A 16,313-nucleotide genomic window follows, 5' to 3' on the forward strand; every position below is an offset into this window, starting at 1 on the left:
GGATGTAATGTCTATATATGTAGGGGAGAGGGTGGGGGCGTGAGAGCGGGATAGGGGTACAGTTTAAACTTCCAAAATTCCGAAACGGGTGAATTACAAAGATAATCCCTCCACTATTGTCTAATTTACATCTTTTTCCAAAATAAGTTTTTTTTAACAACTAACGCACACGTTCATTAATCTAATCTAAACTACATCCTGGTCTCAAATAAGACTTGAAATTTTAACCTATTGGCAGAGGGATGTCTTTCCCAACGAAAGTGATCAACAATGTGTTTCATGTATGTTACTTGAGAAAATGGTTTGGAGATAAGGTTGATTTCATATCTTTAGACGAAATTTAAATTAATGAGAGCAAGAGATCGATAGAAAAGTTGGAACAAAGTGAAAATTTTGAGAAGAATAATGTTCTACCTCGTGCTAGTCAAGTGGAAGCATACTTCGGGGCCAAAAGTTATATGTGAGATGTAAGAGGAAATAAAGAAAAGATATTTGCGATTATTCCTGGAATCCATGATTCGAAGGATAGAATCGTCTTTATAGAAAGGTAATTGTAACATCCTTAATTATAGGTAATTTAAATTTTTAATTAAATAAAAAATAAAAAATAATAATTTAAAATGAAAATTATTAAAGAAAGTTCAATATTTTAATAAAGAATTTAAAATGAGGTTTATAATAGAATTCAAAGATAAAGACTAAAGTTGAGGGATTAATTTTGCCAACTTACAAATTTAAAGGGCTAGTGTGGACTAGTCAATGACCAATTAAATAGCTAATAGTAAGTAATTTACTAGTCAAAGTATAAATGAAGGTAGTTTCATAATGGGGTTAGCTTTTGAAGAATGGTGTTAAATTTTAGAAGAATGAAAGTTATCAGAGTCATATGTACCAAATGGTGGAAGATAGAAGTTATTTAGGTGTAGGGGTGCAAACGAGCCGAACCGAGCCCGAGCCTGGTCAGGCTCGGCTCGGGATCGTTTAAGTTATACGAGGCTCGAGCTCGAGCTCGGCTCGATTCGAGCTTCTTGTACTGTGCTCGGCTCGAGCTCGTGAATAATTATACAAGCTCGACTCGGGCTCGGGCTCGGCTCGTTTTCTGTCTGACGTGTCTAAATAAGCTTAAGCTCGGCTTGAGCTCGTTAAGAAGCTCGTTTACTAATACCCTAAATCCCTAATCCTGAAATATGTTTTTATTTTAATATATAAAAAAAAATAATAAATTATATTATATAAAGGCTCGTTTAGGCTCGCGAGCCTAATCGAGCTTAGTGACATGGGCTCGGGCTCGAGCTCGTTTAATAAACGAGCTTAATATTAAGCTCGAGCTCGGCTCGGGCTCAGTTAAAATCGATTTGGAGTCGAGCTTTTAACGATCCGATCTCGAGTAGCTCACGAGTAGCTTGGCTCGTTTGCACCCCTATTTAGGTGAGTCGTTTCCCCATTAGTTGTAGAACACGATTTGGAGAGGGATAGCGCATTTAGATGGAGAGTATTCAACAAAGAAATGGGGTTAGCTTTTGAAGAATTTAAGGAATTTTGAAGTTATGGATTCGTCTAAGTACTTGAAGTCTTGAAGATATAATCTCCTACTCATTTCTCTCTATATGCAAACCTAGGGTTTGGGGTTGAGCCACAAATCCAATGATGGTGATTATAACGGAGATTATGTGACATCCCCAAAATCTCGGCCAGAAAAGACCGATTTCATTTATGCTTTTTAAAATAATTTTCAGAGTAAATCCTTTTAATTTTAAAAGAGATGCGGAATTTGTTCCCAAAAACAAAACATGATAAAATAGATATTTATCAAAACATTTCATAAAGAGATATGATTTCATTTCATAATCAAAAGTCGAGATGTCATGTTCCGATATAGATCATAAGCATAAACGATAGCATTACAAGTCATTCAACAAATATATACATATACAGACTTGTAAACAAAACAACTTGATGTTCGCCCATCTTAAGCTCTTGCGCCACTTCCTGTAAAATAAATCATCTGAGTGGGTCAGGCTTGGGAACCTGGTGAGCATATAGGGTTTTCAACCCACAATAATTATATTTAATTTCAACAATCAACAATAAACCCGATTACCCATTCCCGTTATCCTCACCTTACGTTCCTAAAAATAACGTCTATTATAAGGAATCTATTTCAGGATTTTTCATCGGGACGAACATTACTGCAGAGGGGTTTCCTCAACAATAAGTGTCCTAAAGGCAACCATGTGGGGGATAGAGTACACCGGTGAACACGTCGTTCACAACACCTACATGTAATGAGCCTGCTAGTGTTCCACAGGACAATCTAGAATAGTCCGTGGTCGTCATCCATACTCTGCTGAATGACTAGAATAACACCAATAACACCGAGGCCTCTCATCTGTTTATTACACACCAATTATCTACCCATGTTCTACCCAACATATTAGTAGATAAAAATATACATTTTTATACATAGTTTAAAAACCTGTATAACATGCTTTAAGCAATACATATTCCACATAACAGATGAGGCATACACACATAACACGTATTTCATAGAGAATACATCAGATCTATAAGATAGAAGAGAGTGAATATACACTCACACGTATAACAACCAAATATATACACATAACACGTATTTTATAAGAAATACTTCATAATATTGCGTTGGAATGAAAAATAACTACACACTCACCTGATCAGAAGATGATCGGGCAGCACTACGGCTTGCAGAAGAGGTGTTTCTCCGTAGATCTGGAAGATCTTCACAAAACCGGGCTCCTCACGGGCAGCGTTTCGGCTCGGGAATAACGCTCTTCGGGATCCTCGGGGCTTCGGATCTTGCTTCGGGGCTCGGGAATGATACCGGGGCTTTGGGGCATAAATGACACGCAAAACGAGGCAAAACTTAGAGAGAGGGAAGAGTTTGAACAAGAGAAAATGGTTGAATTCGAGTTCTATTTATAGGCTGCTGGGTCTGGGATTACGCGGGGCGTAATCTCAAATTACGCGGGGCGTACTCGCGTTACGCGGGGCATACTTTGACGTCACTGCGTGCGTCGACTGGTGGCACTCGAGTATTGGTCAGACAAGTTGCATCCGACTGAGTACGCGGGGCGTAATTGACTTGTCAAACTTCTAAATTGCGTAACTTTCGCATACGAGCTCCGTTTTCGACGTTCTTTATATCCACGCGAAGGTCAGACCATACTCTACAACTTTCATTTAGACTCCGTCAGCTAATTTTGACTTTTATTTTTATTATTTATTTTTAGAAGGCCGGGACAGAAAAACTTCGTTATAAATTCATAACTTCTTCGTCTGACGTCCGTTCTCGCCTAACTTTTCATCGTTTCGCTACTAACAACAAGATCTTCAAGTATCATTTAGATTGTTTCGGCTAAAAACCGCTCGATCTCAAATCGAGTATTCGGGCTGCATACTGCCACGTCGAAACTTCAGAAAATCATAACTTCCTCATACGAAGTCAGATTTGGGCGTTCCTTTTATGCACGCTCTCGGTTTAACGAACTCTACGACTTTTGTTTAGATCTCTAAGGCTAAATATCGCTCTATCTTAAATTCATATTTTACGTCACTCGGCGTCGTGCCGGTTCTGTCGCGAAACTTCGACAGGTCATAACTTCTTCGTTATAACTCGGATTTTGGCATTCCTTATATCTCCGGAGTCCTTGTTTCGACCACTACAGCTTTATGCAAAGATATCGGGATTATCTCACACTTTAATTTTAATGCTTATTTTATTCTTAATTCATTAAATTATAAAAATCAAGAAAATAAACACATAAATCACATAATTCACATAATTCACAAATAATACATTCTTATTATTTCAACTTACAAGGTTAACCTAGACTATTACATTGCTAAAAATGGCAAGCCCAGAAACACGGGCGTTACAAATTAGTTGATGAATTTATTAAGGATTTTACGATATAGAGTCTCATTCTTAATTGAACCAAACCCTAATTGGTTTGATGAGAAACTTGTAGATATTTAAAGCTTCAAGCTCTGTTTGTAACACCCTCTCCCATGATGGATCAGTGTATAGTATAAATGAGTTAACGGCATGTTTTTTAGGGAAAACCATATGTAGCGACATGTCATGACAGACCAGATATGAGAACGCGTTTTCGGATGGCTCTCCCGACCTGACGAGTGTATGTTCATGACCTGAAGATGGTTGCATCCTGTAACGCTCGCGTTTCATGCTTGGCATAATTATAAAATTTGTATTTACATCGGTTGACGATTGTAACCTTTTAAGAATAAGTGAAAGATAATTATTCGAGTATATGTTATATGTGTGGACATTTGACAAATATTATGTTTATATAATATTTGTGTAAAAAAAATATTTTAAAAACTTAATAGATATGGCTAAAACAAACGTTAAAAAAAATTTGGATAAATAATACTAAAGAAAGTTGTAACGAACCTAAAATTACAAATTATGTTATAAATTGTATTTGGTATAATACATTTAAGGGTAAACCCAAATAGTGAAACGATAATTTTTCCGTTACACCCATTTTTCGATAATAATTGACTGGATACTTTTTATGAAGTTAGTTATCGAATATAAATTTAATAAGAACGAATTAAATAATATAAATAAGAACGAATTAAATGATTTGGATAAGATTTTATTATAAAGGGTATAATGATTTGATTAATAAACACTTAAGGGACTATAGTATAACTTGAAAGATATATTGTGTTAATACAAGAATAACTGAGGGACCATAAATGTAACTATAATCACAACTAGCATTTTAGCTAGGGAATTTTGTCCTCATGTAAACATCAACTATTGGAAGACTTGTATTCTAAATGGGTGTCATACTCTATGCTCAATCAAAATCATCAATTTGAATCAAAACTCCTGAGTGGAGTTCAAAACCTAATACAATACATCTCATTTACTTAACTATGGGTCTGAAACCCTAAAAATCCCGGTTCAAATTTATTAGGGACTAGGATCTTCTTATTGGGCCTGATGGGCCAGTAAACCTTCTATTTGATGATTTTGGGCCAATGAAATCCATTTGGGCTCTAGTTGGGCCCTCATTCATCAAACCATAGCAGTTGGGTCTAAAATAACTCACTTATTTACCATGGGCCGTGCCACCCTATTGGGCCGTAAACCCCATCCCTTACCACCTTTGGGCCATGAACCCTCATAAGGGCCTAATGGGCCGAAAACCATCAACTTGGGCTTCATAATATTAAAATCAAGCAAGTAAGGCCCAAACTTTTTCTCCTTTCTTGTTCTTCTCCCTTGTTCTCGACCCAACTAAAAAAAGAAATAATAAGAGGATGGAAACCTTGACACCTCAATGTTGCATGGATTACACAATAAGCACCATACAACAAGGTAAATCCCATACTTCTATGCAAGGTTCTCTCACTCCCTCTCTTCTCTTCAAATTCTCGGCCATAAGGACTCTCCACCATCATTCTTCATTTCAAACTCACTATTCTCTCATCTTTTTCCCTCTCATACTTCCCTTCCAAAATTGTGAGTGTGTGAGGGTGTTCAAGAGTTCCACACCAAAGATCCCAACTTGGTAAGTTTTTGTTTAACTCTATGTCTTAACTTTAAGTTTACACTAAAAATCTCTCCTTAAACCACTCTCATTTCATGATCATGCTCTTAAAACTTCATAGATCTTGAAAATCTTCTCAAGGAAACATCTAGGGCCAAAATTTTCTTCAAACTGAGAACAACAACCCAAAGTGAGTTCATACCCCCTGTTTTTGGTTTTCACTATGTTTTGGGCGAGAATACAAGTTGTTCTGTGTAGATCTATGTGTTTATGCATGCATACGTGTGTTTTCATGTTATATGTTGTGTTTATGTTATGAAAACATGCTAGATCTTTACCAAATTCGAAATATCCACCATATTTGGTGATGTTTGTAAACTAAACCATCTTATGTGACATACTGTGTGATGAAAATGATTAAACAAGATAAGAATGTGTGAAAACTAACCAAAATCGTATAAAGGGCCATTTTTGACTAAATAAACAAAAGGTGAGGTTCTTATGTAACTCACGATTTTGAGAGGACCAAAATATTCATTTTAAAGCAAAATGGATATTTGTGACATTCATGGTCTTAGAGGGGCCAAAAAGTGCAAAAATTTAACAAATGGGCTTCTATATAGGCCTTCACGGTTTTTAATAGGTTAAATATGCCAATTTTAACAAAAGATGGGTCTTAATTAAGCAACCCACGGTTATTAGGGGTCAAAAGGGATTAATTTTGGTTAACATGGTTAGTTGCAATATTTGAGACCCTACAAGGACTAAAAATGTAAACATTTTCATAAATGGGCCATATTTGGACTTTTATTGGCTTAAATGTCATTTTCAACAAAGTTGTACCAAAAATATAAATTTTTTATAAGAGCGATTTAAAAATGTGATATTATTAAAATTTGGGCCAAAAAGATGGATTTACCTATAATGGGCCGAAAATGCACATTTTTATAAAGAGCAAGCCCTAAAATGATATTTTTGACAAAAGTGAGTAAAGAAATGTAATTTTAACAAAAAGTGGGCATTTTATGTTATTGTGGTAAATAATTGAGCTAAAACTAACAACATAATATCAAACAGGCTAATTATGTCACTCTTGTGTTATTAGGTCTTGGTGACTCATTTATATGCTTGATAGGTTCTGAATAATATATATATATATATATATATATATATATATATATATATATATATATATATATATATATATATATAAGAGTAGGATCAAATGAGAACACCAAAAAGATTGAGAACGCGAGAACAGATCTGAGCTCTTCAAATATTACGATCTAAGGTTATATAATTTGTAAAAGTCATGAGATGAAATTGTAAATTTCTAAAAGTCATGGGATGAGAATGTATATTTTTAATAGTCTAAAGGGTAATATGGTCATTACATGTTAACCTATTTTTGTCAGTTGTTGGAATCTCTCTCCCCCTTTCTCTCTCTCTTACTTATGTATATTTCTTCCCCTCACTCTCAAATACAATTTTCAAACCTTTAAACCCTAATTGAGCCGCCACCACCATACACTTCCAAAACCATCATCACAACCTTCATCTTTTATCCTTTACTACATCTACAAAACCTGCAACTTACTATCACGACTTGTAAATCGAGAAGATCAAGAGGCTCGAGGGTTGAATCGATTTTCAGGGCCAAAGTGAGCACAATATTTTTGTTGTCGTCGCTGCCTCATCTCCGCCCTGGTGCTCTTTTTCCTCACAACCTACTTATGTTGCCTCATTCTTTTTCTTTCTTCGTGCGTGTGTGGATCAATTGGCAAAACAAAAAAGCTTCAAGAAAGATCAATCAACAAAATATCAACCTTTTGTGCCTCTTTACTCCCACGTAACCAAAATCTGACTTTGAAACACCAATAAGGTTTGTCATTTCTTATTTTGGAAGTTAATTTTGAATGGTTAAGAAAAATTGAAACTTAGCCTACTGTAATCATCAATGGAGTTTATTTGTTAAAAGTCAAGTTTGTTACTTTGGTTTAAGATTTACTTTTAAAATTGCTAAGTGATGACAATAAATCATAAATGGAGTTTTTTACTTAAAGAAATATGGATTTTTTATGATTACATTAGCAATTTCGATCAAGTAAAAACTCAATTGATATTTACTCTATTTTTCAATAAATGCTAAAACTTAATGTTCGAATATATGAGCACTACAATTTTGATTTGCAGTATTAAGTTATTGATAGTTTATGCTTGTTTTGGAATTTAATATTCTGTAAAAGTATTTACTTTTTATAAGAGTTATTTTTTCATGTGATTTTAACATTATATATATTTTCTTTTTGAAAGTTTTGCTGAAGAAAAGTTCTAGGCTATATCCGTAGTTCTTTCTTTATGAATATAATGTATAGATGAAGCTAATAAAAATATATAAATCAAGTTATATGAATAAGACGTTAATCATATATGAATTGAACCATATGATTTTTTTCGTTTATGATTATTATGTATTTTCATCTTTTCATTGTATTTTAGCCCTTTATGATCAAAATTGTACTAGATTTATGTTTCTACATTTGTACTGTGAAATCTAAGATCTTCTGAAATATAATGTTGGAATGGTAATGTTCAAGAAAACATTATAAAGTGATATGTTGATGACTTTATAATTACAAGTATAGGAATTCAAATGTATTTTCTTTTTTGTTCATGTCTCATATTAATTTATGATTATAAGTGTATTCATATGTGATATATTCATATATGAATATAATTACAATTATAGGAATTCATATATATTTTTTATTTTGTTTATGTCTCTTCATTTATAGTTTGACATCATATGTGTTTTTCTAAATCCTTTTCATTTAATTGATTGTTAATTGTATTTATTTCTTTATTTGACAGTATGTAGAGGAAATCGAGATGCATCTACAAACGGGATGTTGGAGTGCTAATATACAACCAAACAATACAAAGTGGAAAAGATATCGCCTTATTCATTTATGATTATATAATAATAGTTAATTATTCTTATTCGAATTTTTGTTTATGTTGTATTCATATGTGATTATAGAAAAATAGATATGTGTTACATTGTAACTTTTTGTGTTACTATTATTTATGAATAGAAATATAATCTAGATATATATCAAATATGTTTTTATTTATTTATGGTTATAGTTGTATTGTAAATTTTCTCTATAAATTGCGTTATATTCGTTTATTATTACAACTTAATTCATCTATTCATTCACGATTACAATGGGTTAATATATGATTACAAATATGTTTTATTTTGGTATGATTACACATATTCGGTTAAAAATGATAAATTCTTCAATTTTTTTGATATACTAGTAAAAAGAAAAACGTTTTTTTAATTATGGTAAAAATTTTTTTTTTTTTTTTTTTTTTTTTAATAATCTGTTTGATTAAAAATAGATCAAATTCATTTATAATATTTAGGTAAAAAATCAATTAATTAGACAATATCTCATGATTGTAGGAAATCATTAATTATCCATATTTAATTACATTGTAAAATTCCTTTTAAGCCCTTATGGAATGATTGGTCTGTAATTGTTCTCGCGTTCTCAACCTTTTAGGTGTTCTCATTTGATCCTCTCCCTATATATATATATATATATATATATATATATATATATATATATATATATATATATATATATATATATAAATCCATCTTGTTGACCCATTTACATGTTCGATGGACATTGGACACTGCTTGCGTGCTATTTGGGCCTTAAATATCATACATGTGAAATGAGTTTTAGTTGTTCTTTTACATATATTTGGGCCTAGGTTATATAATTTCATTCCTTATGAGTCTAGAAATGATTTGCATGTTCATTGGCCCTGGAATGTGGTTTATATGTTTCTCTTTGCGTAAATTTAATTAAGGATCTAGTGAGACGTGTCAATTGACACCTACTGAGTATACGACCGTAGCTTGTAATTATAACCAGAGTCTCATGGGGGAGAGCGGGGATGTGTGTATAGATCTATAGGGGGATGACACCCTATTCCGTCGACGTTCAACAACGCCTAGACAGGCGAAATTGTCATTATCTAATATGGTTATAACGACTCACTTAGAGGAATTAACATTATAAATTTACGGGAGACCATTCTCTTTTCTCATTGGGTTACTCGGTAACATACTCACGTCGGTACTAAATCTCAGGGGTTGATATACCAACATTATCTTTTACAGACAACATTGGGTTGTCTAGGGGCATTCTCTTTACATTCTCTTCATTATCTTTTTGCATTCTAATAAACAATAATACACATGCATTAATTCAAGATCGGACACAAACATATTAAATTGTTTTCATAAAATATAGGATTTTCCGGTGGTTATAAAGTTATACAAATCATTTTCTCAAATATGCTTATGAACTCACCAACATTTTTATGTTGACTCTTTTAAATTAACTTGTATTCTCAGGAAACCGTTGAGCAGGTTGGGTAGAACGAACTCATAAATATGTTATTATATTTTGTTTCATCATACTTTAACTATTTTGGCATGTAATATTTAAAACACAATACTCGATGTAAACAATGAATGTTGTTATATTACATGTGTGATGTTGATGATGATGATGATGTTATGTTTTAATTATATACTTTGTAATGATACTACAACAATGGAATCGTGCACAAACCCCTGGACGTTTCCGCCGTCTAGTTCAGGGGTGTGGCAAAATTTATGCTACGTGTTGATTTTGATAAGATTGGGGATCAGTTTCATCATGGGTATAAATAGGATATTTTTTATATTTCGCAACATACAATTCACATAAATTTAGAAAAAAAGACTAGAAGATATTTTGAAAAAGGGAAATTTCAGCTAATAAGAGATTAAGAAGTTACTTTCAGAACTAATTACGATCTGTAATATACACTTGTTATATCAGGTGAGTGCATAGTTACTTTGATCTTACACATAGATATAAAATATTTAATATAATTTACGTGATATGTGTGCATATTATCTGTGTTCCTGATATCTATGATGGATGAAAAAAATATACATGTTTTATTTGATTTAAACTGTAAATGTATTTTATACCTATAATTATGATGGGTAAAGTATTGGGTTTTGAGCATTCTAACACTCCTAAGTGTACATGCAACCCTAAATACTTTGGATCTATGTTTTCTCTATTATACATGCAATTATGAACATTCAAGGTATTATCCTAATCTAGCATACAAAATAATGAATATAACAAGATAGAATACATACCTTTTTGATGTAGAATGTCTTCATGAAGCTTGAGTGCCTAGTGCCTCAAGTGTGACACCTCAAATGGTTCACACAACACCAAATACACTAGGAATAACTTGAGAGAAACTTGAACACTCCTAAAATCGGCTAGCCCTTTCTTATTATTCATAGTGGCCGATTTTTCCCAAAGAATATGATTTTATATAGTTGTTACAATTAGGTTAAACCCTAATTGTCATGGCCTTCCATTTCCTTGGATCCATGGGTTCAAATACACCATGGAGCATCCATGGACCATCCTATGGGTTTTAGCCCAACTTGATTATCCATGGAGCATTAGCCCACTATACAAGTATGGATGATTTACACAATCAACCCATATATTTAATTAGTCTTCTTTTTTATCACTTAATTAATTCTAGACTGTAGATTCAAAGAGTGGACCAGGTGGGTTGAAGGCCCGGTGCGGGCGGACCAACCACACTGCAGACTCGATGGATATGGCTAGACTCGGAGGGTAGACTAGGTAGACTAAAGGCCCGGAGCGGCGGACCAGTCACACAGTAGACCCGAAGTGCATGGTTGTTCTATATTATGTTATGATATGGCATGTTATGTGTATGGTATTTGTGGTTGGTATTTTGGGGGTATCTCACTAAGCTTTCGGGCTTACAGTTGTGGTTTAAAATGTTTCAGGTACTTCAGGAGACCGCAGCAAGGCAAAGGCGTGATCGTACCGCTCCTCATATTTATGTTTTATGATATGATTATGGGAAGACTCTGATAATAATTGTATTGAAAACCTTTTTGTATTAACTTTATGAAATTGGGTTGTTTTTGAAAAGTTTAAATTGGTTGGAATTTTTATGGTCGTTACAGTTGTTAGTCGTAAATAAAGGAGGAGGGGTGGAGTTTGGAGAGAGAGAAAGAGAGAGGTGGCCCCTCTTATTTTTTTTAATAATTAAAATGAATAAGTAGTTATTAAATTAAAAAAATGAATTTAAAAATGGAAAATAAATACCCAAGGACATTACGGTCATTTCACTATTCAGAGGGACCAAAAACGCAACGAAACTAGCTTAAAATGACCATCAATCCAAAAAAATCGTAGTTTGGACTAAAACCCCAAAAAAATGTATACCACAGGAACTATTTTTGCAATTTTGTCTATTTTCAAAGGAAAGTTTATATTGATAAATTTTTGTGTAATATTTATATTACTTTTTAGAGCATCAGACACAATGTATAGAATTCTTCGCATCGTTTTTATTTATTTATATATTTATTTATTTACATTCCATACAACTCAGATATTTTTATTCTATAATGCATTGAATTTTACAAATTCTAATAGAAATTTACAAAAGCTATAGTGTATATTTAAAAATTAAAAACCTTTTTTTTCCCTTAAGAGAGTTCGATGACCATTAAACTTTAAATCCATTAAATCTCAATGTAATATCTTATTATGGTAGAGTTTAATCCATTGAATGCCAAATAAACTTATCACCCCATTCAACTCTTTTATTGAACTCACCGTTATAGATGCTCTTGTCACATCTTCACCACATCCGACCACTAAATTCATTGGATACTTATCACTAAATTATCATTCTACAACATTTTTTTAATTAAAAATAAACAAAAATACAATAAAAGTATAGATTTTTTAAAACTATTTTTCATTCAACAAAACAAAAGAAGTTAGATTGATTAAAAAACACAATTTAAAAATAAAATGCAAGAAAACATAAAAAAAAATTCAAACATAATAAACTACTAATCCAAGCTTATGTTTTAAACTAGTGTTTCTATTTTGAGGAATCCTTCAAACTCTAGCCAAAACCACATTGATATCGTTTTCGTGTAGATTGTTTACAATGTTATAAATTCCCTTGAATTCACAATATTTACCCTCAAATCACGCCACTCCGAACATATTTCAACGGAATTTCAACTTGCACAACCCATTAAAGCATAGTAAATCCTTCGAACTTTTTCAAAAAAAAAAAAAAAAAAAAGAGAGATTTGGTTATCTTCTTCTTTGAAAACTGACATTCATGCTTGTGTTAACTTCTGTTCTTCCTCTTCTGACCAATTCATCCATTTGAAAGTTATGATTTTTCAATTTTAAAATAATACAAATATGTGAATGTGAATAAAAGAAGAGAAAAATTATATCAAAAAGTATGGTGGTATGTAATGATATTTATATAGGTAAGAATTTATTTAAAAACAAAAATACAAAAAGTAGCGGTTAATCATTTAAATGTTAGTCAAAAATCAAAATATTTATGATTGGCTATAGTGATTCATCATGTATACTACAATCGACGACGACGACCACGAGCCACAACAAACACCCGAGATGGTGTTTGTGGTTGTGGTTCGTTGGCACCGAGACCACAGTTTTGTCTTCACATGCAATCATTATGATGTCGTAAAGGACATTTTTTTAGGTGGATGTAAAGAATTTTTCTTGAACATTAGTGAAGTACCTTGTTAAAGTAATGAGTCTAAAATGCGAAAATGAGAAGGGGAGACGGATTTTACGTATAAGTGAAACAAAAGATAAGTTGCATCCCCTCGAAATGCTACTCGTGGAATTGAATTTTTAATGGTCATTGTAAAAATAATATCTCAATTCTTTGATTAACTTAAAAGTAAACCCATCATAATGTGGTGCTTTTTTGCTCATACAACTCCAAATTGCTTGTTTGATTTCGACATGAGTAAATGGTTAATGTTGGCCTGCATAGCAAAAATATCAAAGATGAAACTCTATATCCCACACACTATTTGCAATTTTCATGTTCGAGAGTGGATAAGAAAGTGATCGAACCATAAGATCTAAGTGTTCCACATTTTTCTTCAATTCATTAACTTCTTCAAGCTCAATCTCTTTATTTTCCTTTGTCCATTTCTTTTTTGCCTCTTTAACCGCCTTTACATTTTTCAAGAAGGATTAGGCATGTTTGATAATTAAGGTCCATTTCATTCCAAGCGTTTATGAATACATCTCGAATTTCATATGCAAAGTTGGAGGTCATCTGATCAATTCTTAACTAAATTGTTTATTGGAATTAGAAAAAATTTATATTTTGTGAATACCCCTTTAAAAAAAAATATATTTTACCTCCTACTATTTTGTTTGTGCAATTAGTTTCTATTTCTCATTTTGGTTTCTTTATAAAATTACGAAATTTTGGTTAGTTTGTGTATTTGGTTTCTTTAGGGTGGAGAGTACACGTGGCACTTCTCTCGACTCATCCATCCGGCTCTTCCCTCCCTCATTTATATTTTCTTATTTTTTTTTCCGTGTCTGAATCAACACATCCATCACGAGCATTACCCTCTTTTCTCCTTAGAGACCATATTTCTTTCACATCGAGCTCATCCCGAGCCATCTCTGGTCAACCTCGTTCTCTCCATTCCTCATGCATACCAACCACCCTATAGAACTACTATTCCCATATGAATTAGATAAGGCGGATATAGAATGGTCGACAACACTAACATAAGATGTCAAAAAAGACTGTTTTTGCTGAAAACCTCTGACATAATAAGAACCCTAAGAAAACTAGTTTTACCTAACATTGATTAAAACAAACGAAAATGATTACAAAAATGAAAACATGAAATGAGAATTTTGGACTTTACAACTTAATAAATAATTAAATATTAGTCCTCTTTCTAATTTATATTTTGAAATAAAGTATTAATGGAATCCAGACTTCAATTAATTGAAACAAGATTATAAGAAAATAATAATAATAATAATAATAATAATATAGTTAAAAACCAAATGATCAGCTGCAGGGGCGGACCGGGGGGGCCCTTGGTGGCACCGGCAGCCCCTGATTTTTATGGCTGCAGTGGAAAAAATTTTGAAATTTTTTGAATTTTTTTTTTTACTACCATGAAACCTTTAATCTTCCCGTGCAATTCCTACTGTGAAATCCTACGTCCGCTCCCTGATAACCCATTAGTTTAACAGTATCAAGAGTTATATGAAATGTATCTCTTCTTAAATAGGATTGAGTAAGTGTTCAACGGGACAAAAAGTTATATGAAAGGAGTCTCTTCTCAAATACTTAGTTTAGTTTTCGGAAAAAACATAAATTCCTGTATTTTCGTAAACGTAAAAGAGGGACGAGTGACTCACCCTAATCAATAAGCGGGGATTCAGTGAGTGTTCAACAAGACAAAAATATAGAATTAGAAGTAGATTAGAGGGGTTGTTCGCCATTCAAAATATATATATATATATATATATATATATATATATATATATATATATATATATATACTAGCCGTCTACCCGCGCAAAGCGGCGGTGACGAACAGTTTTTTTCGGCAATATGTTTTTTTTAACAAAAAATTTATGTTCCAAAAAAAGAAATACATATCCAAGAGAATATAATCCAACTTTTGTATTAGTTTTGATATATATATTTACAGGAACAATATCTTAGGCCAAAGGTATTATTATGGTTACCAAAAAATGATTTTTACTAACAATGATCATATTTGTATAACTTAGTAATCACTTTGATTTTTTTTTTTTAAATAATAGAAATAGACCAAATGAACATAGTAACAAATAGTCAAAAATAATAATGAGAGCAACAAATACGAAATATCTTGTAAGACCTATTGGTGTGGTATTTTTACATTATCTTGAAAAGAAATAAGAAAATATAATGTAATAAAATTAAAATAAAAACATCAGTTTCCAATTAATTATGTCAAGGGTCTTGGTCCTTAAGTTATACGAACATCCATTTCCATATAAAAACATCCATTTCCAAATAAAACCCCTTGTATTAACTTATTTTTTAAATGTCTTTACCCATCATGCAATGGTATTGAATATTGATATTGAATATATACCTCATCTTTTAATACATATGCTTCAGGATTTCTGCCACTTCCTGGAGTCCAAGCATGAGTTTTCTGTAACAATTACATATTACTAAACAGGGGTAAATTCGTAAATACATTAATATTAAAAAATTTTACCTTCACATTGCCTTTTTGCCTTGGCATCATATGAAGACAAAAAGTTAAGACGTTGAATGTCTTTGGGAAAATACTCAGCTCTCCCATGTTGCTTTTTCTTGTTATAAAAAAAAATTAGAAGAAAAGAAAATTCAAAATTTCAAAAGGAAACAAAATTTGCACACCTGGAAACCCAACAATACCAACTACATCTCCACATTTCACACCGGAATGAAACTTGGAAAATTCAGCTTCATCCAAATTAGATCTCCTTCAAAAACAAAGATAAGATTTTATAGTTAAATAAAACGACAAAAACAAAAGTAATCTGCATTTTGAGGGAAATATTAAATTTAATTTGTGTCACCTTGCATCAGCCATAACTTGCACTTTTGTATCTTTGATGCCATGAAGATCATAAAAGAAGAGCTTTGCTGCAGAAGCTCGTTTGCTCATATACAGGCACTACTTCCAATGCGTTGTTAGCTGATTGATGAAATGTCATGCTTCGACAAGAATAACTT

This window comes from Lactuca saligna, chromosome 6 (assembly GCF_052625555.1).
Source record: "Lactuca saligna cultivar CGN05327 chromosome 6, ASM5262555v1, whole genome shotgun sequence".
Taxonomy (NCBI): domain Eukaryota; kingdom Viridiplantae; phylum Streptophyta; class Magnoliopsida; order Asterales; family Asteraceae; genus Lactuca; species Lactuca saligna.